The sequence below is a fragment of the Bombus huntii genome, unplaced genomic scaffold (assembly GCF_024542735.1).
Source record: "Bombus huntii isolate Logan2020A unplaced genomic scaffold, iyBomHunt1.1 ctg00000074.1, whole genome shotgun sequence".
NCBI lineage: Eukaryota > Metazoa > Arthropoda > Insecta > Hymenoptera > Apidae > Bombus > Bombus huntii.
This window is the reverse complement of record NW_026099332.1, coordinates 331900-340192: the sequence shown is the minus strand read 5'-3', so window position 1 is coordinate 340192 and position 8293 is coordinate 331900. Positions and strand designations below refer to the sequence as shown.

The 8293-nt window shown below is 40.8% G+C and overlaps 1 pseudogene; it reads right to left on the bottom strand.

Annotated features, from left to right (window-relative positions):
• Positions 1-1531: 1531 nt before the first annotated feature.
• LOC126876436 (5S ribosomal RNA) lies at positions 1532-1649 on the bottom strand (annotated as a pseudogene).
• Between the last annotated feature and the right edge of the window lie 6644 nt (positions 1650-8293).

Below are 8293 nucleotides of genomic sequence, written 5' to 3'. Positions count from 1 at the left end.
TGTATGTATATGTATGTATATGTATAAATATGTATATGTATATGTATTTATCCGTGTAAGTTGTCGATAATGATATTGTAGTCATCTAGGGGGACAACGGGGCAAGTTATCTTTCCAAAAGCCAGAAAACTTTTTTCGGTTTCGGTAAGATCCATGTAAGCGTTTATACACTCAGTACTGGATGTCGCGGGTTGTATCTGTGACATATCTATATCGCACATTCGGCAATGCTTTGCTGTAGTTCGCTCCGGTACTCCACACAGCAAGTGTGTTGGCGTATCTTCGTGTAATTCTTGATCCTCCGGATCCAATCAGTCTTGACAAATAAAAACATATTGGAACTAGTAAGCAGAGCGGATTAGATGGACGCAACAACTGAATAACAATTCCTCGTAAGCATCCGGGTAGTCCGTAGGTAAGATTCCATCCGGAAGGTATAACAATTGGTTCTTCTGATTGTTAAATTCAACGCCCATTCTGTGTAACAGAACAAAGATATTTTATTATTAACATGTCTCGCTTTATTATGAAGTTTTTGTTGATTCATTTTGTCAGTGCGTCACAATGGGATTTTCCTTTCGGGGTATTGCCTTTATCTTTCAGTGTTTCATATATTCCTTCTAATTCGTCAATCATGGACGGGTTGATAGCTGATTACGATCCAGTTTTCCTTTCTCGTGACTGTTCGTTAACAGATTTTAACATTTTTGCTACTGTGTATTGTATTAATTGTCATTTATTATTTCTTCTTAATCCGTTCACCATGAGTAGTTAAGGGTTTAATAATTTATTATAAGGTTTTAATCCATGGTTTGTTTCTCGTGGCTGGTTACAACCCCTCTTCTTCTTGCGCTGAAATACTACTTGCAGTGAATAAAAAATGAACGAAAAAGGATAAACTAAATAAAAGAAAACAAAACAAGATATGCACTGGAACAGTCCGCATGGGAACCTCTGACGAAGATACCTCCGTATGCATCATTAAACGTTAATATTGAAATGACCAAAACCTATGTTCATAACAGTAAATCAAATCAAACACCGGAGGCAACAATCACATGGAAATAGTAATCAAAATCTACGTAATGATAATATACCAAATCAACAATCAAGATGCACAACCCGTCATCCGGAAGCCGACGCTACTCACCGCGTGTCAATGCAAGGGAGAAAGACAACAAACAAAACATATCTTATTAAATAAAATATAAGAATATAGACAAAATCACTCCAATAAAATAACACCCGCTGGGAACACATTTAGGCATATATACACACATGAATAAATAAGGCACTGTTACCAAGTAAAGTCAAAATCTACACACGGAGCATCAGGATACATTTCACGAAACCTATCTAAACACCATGAGAGTACTTCAGGACAAGTACCCCCCCCCCCCCCCTTGATCTGAGGAATGGTGGCGTAGGAAAGCCTCCAACACTTGATCAGGAATCTCCTCTGAGAAACGAACCTTCGCGCTGGCATCCGTATCAACCACCGCATGGGGGGCGCGGCGGGCCCAGCGCGCTCTGCCAACGCCACACGGAATCCCAGGCGATCACCCATCCAAGTACTATCCGTGCCCGGCGCTGCTTAACTTTCGTGATCTAACGGGAACGAGTGCACTCAGCGCGGCCAGGGCATTGCCTACTTTCACTTGAACTGGAATGCATTTAACTATGTGTACTGCTTCTCCTGCGACCAAAGCCATGTGTCCTGGAGTTTTGGTTATTGCATACGCAAATTCATCAAGTAATATAGTTGCTAGACTGAATGCATTCTCTATTATTTTCTTTTCCGAGATGCATCTTAGTGTCAATATATCCTGATAGAGTGCCGTTATTTGTCTTCTGACAGTTTTTCTACGTAAATGAATTTTGAGTTAACGTATGCGAATATATCCAAATTTTTGATTGCTGTTTTACGTTTGGGTATAAATGTATTTCCTTTAGTCGTTTTTAGGAAAAAGAGCTTGGGGTGTTCTGTGGATAACAGGGTGTATCCGCACAAAGGCTGTTCTCCAGTCTTGGTTAGCACAAAGGTTATTTCTTGAGTCGTAAAGGCAAAACCCGGTAGCGTCGGGTTGCTATTGGTTTTTATTTCTTGAATTTTTGTGGCGATTCCTTCGTACAAGACGTCATATTGCTCGAACTTACATAGGAATAGTGGATGTGGCTGCCAATAGGTGTATCCATCTTCTGAATCCAAACAAGTTCCTTTATTAATAGCGCATTCATTGAACTATTCATTAGACTTATTCATTAGACTAGCACTATTCATTAAACTTATTTAACGAATAGTAAGTTTAATGAATAGTATGATTTACGAATAATAAGTTTAATGAATGCTATTAACAACGTTTTTGTGTTTAAACGAATCCACGGTCAACGGAATAACTCTTTACTAAGCGTAGACTAATCTTAGACGCAAAAATACGATTGTTGAAAATGCTCGATGTGTTACTCTCCAAGACAATCGCACGAATGCCAGCCTCGTGGAGATTTTTCTCGCTGTACGATTGCATTTGCTTTCTATACTAGTTTGGAAGCATCGAGAAAGTTCCAAACACCGTTGCTAGGCAGTTTCTACCTCGAGTTTGATTATTAATACAATGTATGTCCCATTATATCGGGACCTCTGAGGCAACATCACACGTGGCTAGGCCCGCTCCCGAGGCCGCATGCCGCCACTACCACATTTCTCGGAAAACCCATACAACCACTCCAGACCTCCGTTAGGCAAAACGTCCATCCCGTGACCGTGGCTACGTTCGGCGACCAATTGTCACCTCGAACCCAATCTCGCTATCACAAATCTTGAACAATTACAGCTAGGATAAAATCTAGGCTAGAGTAGAGGATGTTCCCAAAATTTCCAAGAAAAGGCTTCGGCTTTCCTTTCATCTTCGATATATATAAAAAAAGATAGGCGAATGAACAATACTTTATTCAAAAGGCGAAGTTACACTTCAATAGCAAAATACAGACTGACTTACTTACTAAAGAACTGGGATCTTTGCCTCCTCACTATGATTCATATATCTCACGGGTGGGAGTTCGGTTACTGTCTATTCTCACCGCTATCGCATGACCAGGTGACTTCGTATAAGTTGATGGAAATTTTATTGTATAAATCCAACAGAGTGTCGGTTCAAAGTGTTACAACAGAATAATGTGTTGAGCGCTAATTTAGGAGGGTTTTTATATGGAGGTTTTAGTCTCTTTGGAGGGGCTGTTTTGTTATTATTTCGATAGCTATGGCATGCAGGATTTTTCGTCTACTTTATTACTGTTTCTGAGCGGGTGGCCTTTCTTGAGCGTGTGACACTTCCACCGGCATGTCGGTTGACGTCCACGGTTCGGCTAGCGAAAAAAGGAATAAATCGTAAAACTAAAGGATCGTTCAAAATTGACACTTTATACGTTCGTTCAAGTTTGTATAACGAGATTGCGATATTAATTACACTATGTTACGTAGATATTAGTCTATATTCACTATTTACTGAAACTGTAGTAAGACTGACTAAACTTCGATTTTGATGTTTTTTGCGTATGTCGTGCAAATCTATATTTTGAAAAATCTTTTCCTATCCATACAAGGAATGAACTTGCTTAATTTCCGAGATATTCGCGAAAAACTGCCGGTATCGCTTGAATGAATTCTGCCTATAGTTGTGCGTCCGTGCAACCTATGCGTAGGTTGCTACCGGATACAGTATTTTGTTCATAGTATATGTAGGTATGATAGGGGGAGATTGAAAGATTACGGGAGATTAAAAGATTACGGGAGATTGAAAGATTACGGGAGATTGAAAGATTACGGGAGATTGAAATATTATTTAACTGCCAGGTAAAGAGAGACGTCCGCTTGAACTCGCTGACTAAGCCCTCTTGTCTTCATGTAGGCATTCTCTGCAAACACACACATACATTCCTTTATGCAAAAACTGCCTAGGTCGAGTTCACCGTCAAGCCACAAAAACGCGTGTGCTCGGCAGAAACAGAATAAGCCGATGAACCACCAATCAACGAAATAAACTTGATCATTACAATAGACAATATAGAGGAAATTTATGTCGATTTTTCCCTAACAATAAATAATGTCAATGTTTGCGTACATTTATTGTACAATTATATTATTTATATAAATGTTCTTATGCTGTACAATTACATATATGTCGAGTCAAAGTCCGAATCTGGGCCCGAGTCGTCCTCTTGGCGGAGGCTTGGGACAGGTAAGGATTCCTCACTGAAGCTATTCATTTTTTTACACTGAAGTTATTTTTATTGACACACACAAAAATGTTACAGAGTTGACACAGCTCACAATGATCACACACTCGCGACATCCGTGACGTCGTTCGTGGAAAAATAGGTCTCTCCTGTCTTCCTGTAACTGGGACAAAGACTGTTTATCTGTTGAAGGATTTTAGGTAACTAGATATTAGTGTTTATAACGGTCCTCGGGCTAGCCGATCACGTACTGCGGAGACGCGTCGGCATCTGGTAAACATCCTGCCCGGAGAATAGGATCTGCGTGTGGCGAGCTACGGGACAGAAACCGTTGGAATGTTTACTGCCACGTGCCGCTACAAATCTTTCTTTTAAGGAGAGCTATAGGGTTACCCAATGCCTTTGTTAGACAAAGCGTTCATCCCTTGACCGCGGCTACGTTCGGCGACTAATTGTCGCCTTGAGCCCAAGCTCATCATCACAAATCTCGAACAATTACAATCGGACTGGGTGACTACAATTGTTTAATTACAGCTATGCTAGATTCTAGATTACGGTGTTAAGGAATTTTTCCGAAATACCAAGGGGAAGGCTCCGATGACCTTTCATCTCCGACATATACTTTAGCCTGCCACGTGATTCTAACAACCTCGATTGAATTTATGTGCAAGTGCAAGTGCATTTTACGCAGTTTATCAATAGTTAGCGACTATCTCCACTCGAATAACTCTACCAGTGCTATACAACTCTCAGGGTGCATGCCGTGATCGCCCACTCCTTATAATAATATCAAACAATCCCATTATTTACATCTACAAATTTAAAGCCGTCGCAACAGAATACCCATCCACTAGGTAAACAAAACAAAATAATACACCCGCCAAGCACGAACGCTCTGTAGATTATCATCTGTTCCATTCGTGCTTTATAGACTAAACACTCATTCGTTAGATATTTAATTATTAAATTCAAATTATAAACTGAATTTCAGCCACTGTCTAATAAATACTGCTCGCAAACCATCTATCATTTCTTAAATCAAATATAAGAATTGTTTATTTTATAAATTATGTTGTGTGTCTAAACACAGCCCACTTAAACATTGTATCGACCGCGTGACATTGATTGTCAACAAGTCCTATAAACTAAGATCTTTCAAATTTCTTTTGTTTTTGATAGACACAACCGCTAGCCGATGAGTTATTCCGGTATATTTGGCTTGTTCTTTGTTATTATACAATTACTGCCATTTTTTACGACTGACCTCCTTTCTCGTAGTGACGCGACACTATGCTATATTTAATCAAAACTCATAATTTTAGCGATAAAATACTTCCTATCAATACAATATTATTTAATACAATAATATAAAATTTAAATATCCTGGTTTAGGGCTGTTAAAGGATATAGGTTTGGGTTTATTAATTAATCGATTCACGCAGATTCGATTTTCTCCAATATATTTGATCGCCTCGTACAACACGTCTTAACACACAGAATACACTCGGTCAATTAACACGTGGTCGACTTCTAAGACAAAAGAGCGTCGTTAGAAGTCGTACCAACTTAGCTTGTAGTAACTAGCGATCATGCCAACCTAACATTTTTCAACACTCCCCTTTGATCGTAGTTCCTACAAGCCCCATAACTTTGGTGAAATACTGAGTCTTAACCCTATTTAAGCCTTTGGTAAGGATGTCAGCGTCATTCTCAGGACTAGGTATATACGTATAATCTAATATCCCCTATATATAATACGTATAATCTAATATAAAAGTAACGCACTTGGACGTGCTTAGAACCTTTGACCATGAAATAGCTCCGATATTATCACAGAAGATCTTGCAAGGGCGAGGGCAATATGACAATTGGCCCAACTCCCTTAACAGTAAGGAAATCCACACTGTTTCCCTTGCTGCTTCCTGCATCGTCACGAACTCCGCTTCGCACGTCGATTGAGCTATAATCGGTTGTTTTTTGGATAGTCAGGATATCGCATCACCAGCGAGTATGAACACATACCCGCTCCTGGATTTCCTGTCTACCGTACAACCCGCAAAATCCGAGTCGCAAAACACCTTCAGAGGTTGCCCGGTCCTTTGGTATACTAACTTCAAGTCTTTGGTCTTTAGTAAATATCTGAATACCCGCTTCGCTGCTTTCCAATCGGATACAGTTGATTCGCGCATCTTTGTCTTAGTTTCCCTATTGCACACGCAACATCAGGACGACTTACAGTAGCTACATACATTATGTGCCCCACAGCTTGTTCATATAATTTACTGTCGAGAGGCTCATCACGTTCAATATCAAAACCAGTCTCACATTCTCTAGCTAGCGGTGTCGACACTCCCACCACCCCAACCTCACGAGTAATGTCAAACAGATCCAGCATTTGACCTATCCGTACAGATTGATCGAATACTACAGTGGTGCTGTTTGGCATGCTCAGGCGGATGGATAGAAATTGAGTGTCTACACCTAGCATTCTTACGTCTAATTTGTCCTTAATCCTAGTTTTGAATATTTCAATCCACTCCTTCGTCCCAAACACAAGAATGTCATCCACATACACAGCTACAATCAAATCTTTGGACGCATTCACATACACACATGGATCGCTCACACATGGGTTCAGACTCATACCCTTTAAAATACTATTGATGTGCCTAAACCACATTCTCCCAGCTTGTTTCAGTCCATACAGGCTCTTTTTAAGTTTACACACAAATTGAGTTCTGTCCTTCCCTGGCTTGGGAAATTCTGGTTGCTCCATGTATATATCCTCATCCAGAGAACTGTTGAGATACGCACATTCCACATCGATGTGCTCATAAACCCACCCATTCTCCGCAGATAGAGCAAGCAGAATTCTTAGAGTTCTGCGTTTCACTATTGGACTGAAGGTTTCTGAGTAATCTACTCCAGATCTCTGCCAGAATCCCCGAGCTACCAGTCTAGCCTTATACCTATCAGGGTCTCTCTTTATCACAAGCACCCACTTACAGTCTATAACGTTTTTATTTAAGTGTCTTTGCACAATGTCCCACACATCTTTTTTTTTTAGATTGTCTAATTCTTCCCTTATTGCGTCAGACCGCTTTTGAGCAGCTGGCCCCCTCAGGGCTTCGTACACATTCACAGGTACACACATGTTTTGAGTTTTACAAACGGTCGCAGTATGAGCACAATTATCACATGTTTTCGGTTTGTGCCGTCTTGCCGACCTCCTGGGCACAATCGGTACACTCACAGCCTCCACTGGATTATTCTCACTCGTTAAATTATCCATAAAGTAGTCAGTCTCCCCTTCGTCGTTTTCGCCATCACTCTGTGTTTCGACGTCAGTCTGGCCAACTCCCCTTCCAAGTTCAAAGGCTTCTACATCCCATATCCATTCCGAGGACTTATCCTTTATATGGTTCGTTTCCGCCTTAGCGCTCTTGTAGGGGAACGTGTTCTCCTCGAACCTGACATGACAGGATATTATCACCTTCTTGGTCTTCGGCAGGTAAACTCTATAACCTTTGACCTGTTTGTCATATCCTACAAATATTCCCTCATCCACCCTGCTCTCGAATTTTCCTCCGCTTGGACTTTTCAGATACCAGACTCTGCATCCAAGCACACTCAGTCTGTTAATCTCCCCTTGGAGGTCACATCCCTTACCCTTCCATAATTCCAGTGGGATCTTGTCTCCGATAGCAGTGAATGGAAATAGGTTCCTTATGTGACATGCCGTGTTCACAGCCTCCCCGCACAGATAGTCAGGGAGTCCTGATTGGATGAGTAAACATCTAGACATTTCGACCTATTTGCTCGTTCGGAAACCCCATTTTGTTCAGGGTTTCTAGGAACGGTCTTTCTGTGTAAGATGCCTTTCTCCTTCAGATATTTCTCAAAGTTTTCCCCCGTGTACTCAACCCCGTTATCAGTTTGGAGGGCACTTATTTTGGATTGGTGCAAAGCCTCCACTTCCACCTGGTACTCGTTGAAACATTTGAGTACTTCATTCTTCCTACTGATGATTCTGACGTGCATGAAACGAGAAAAGTCATCA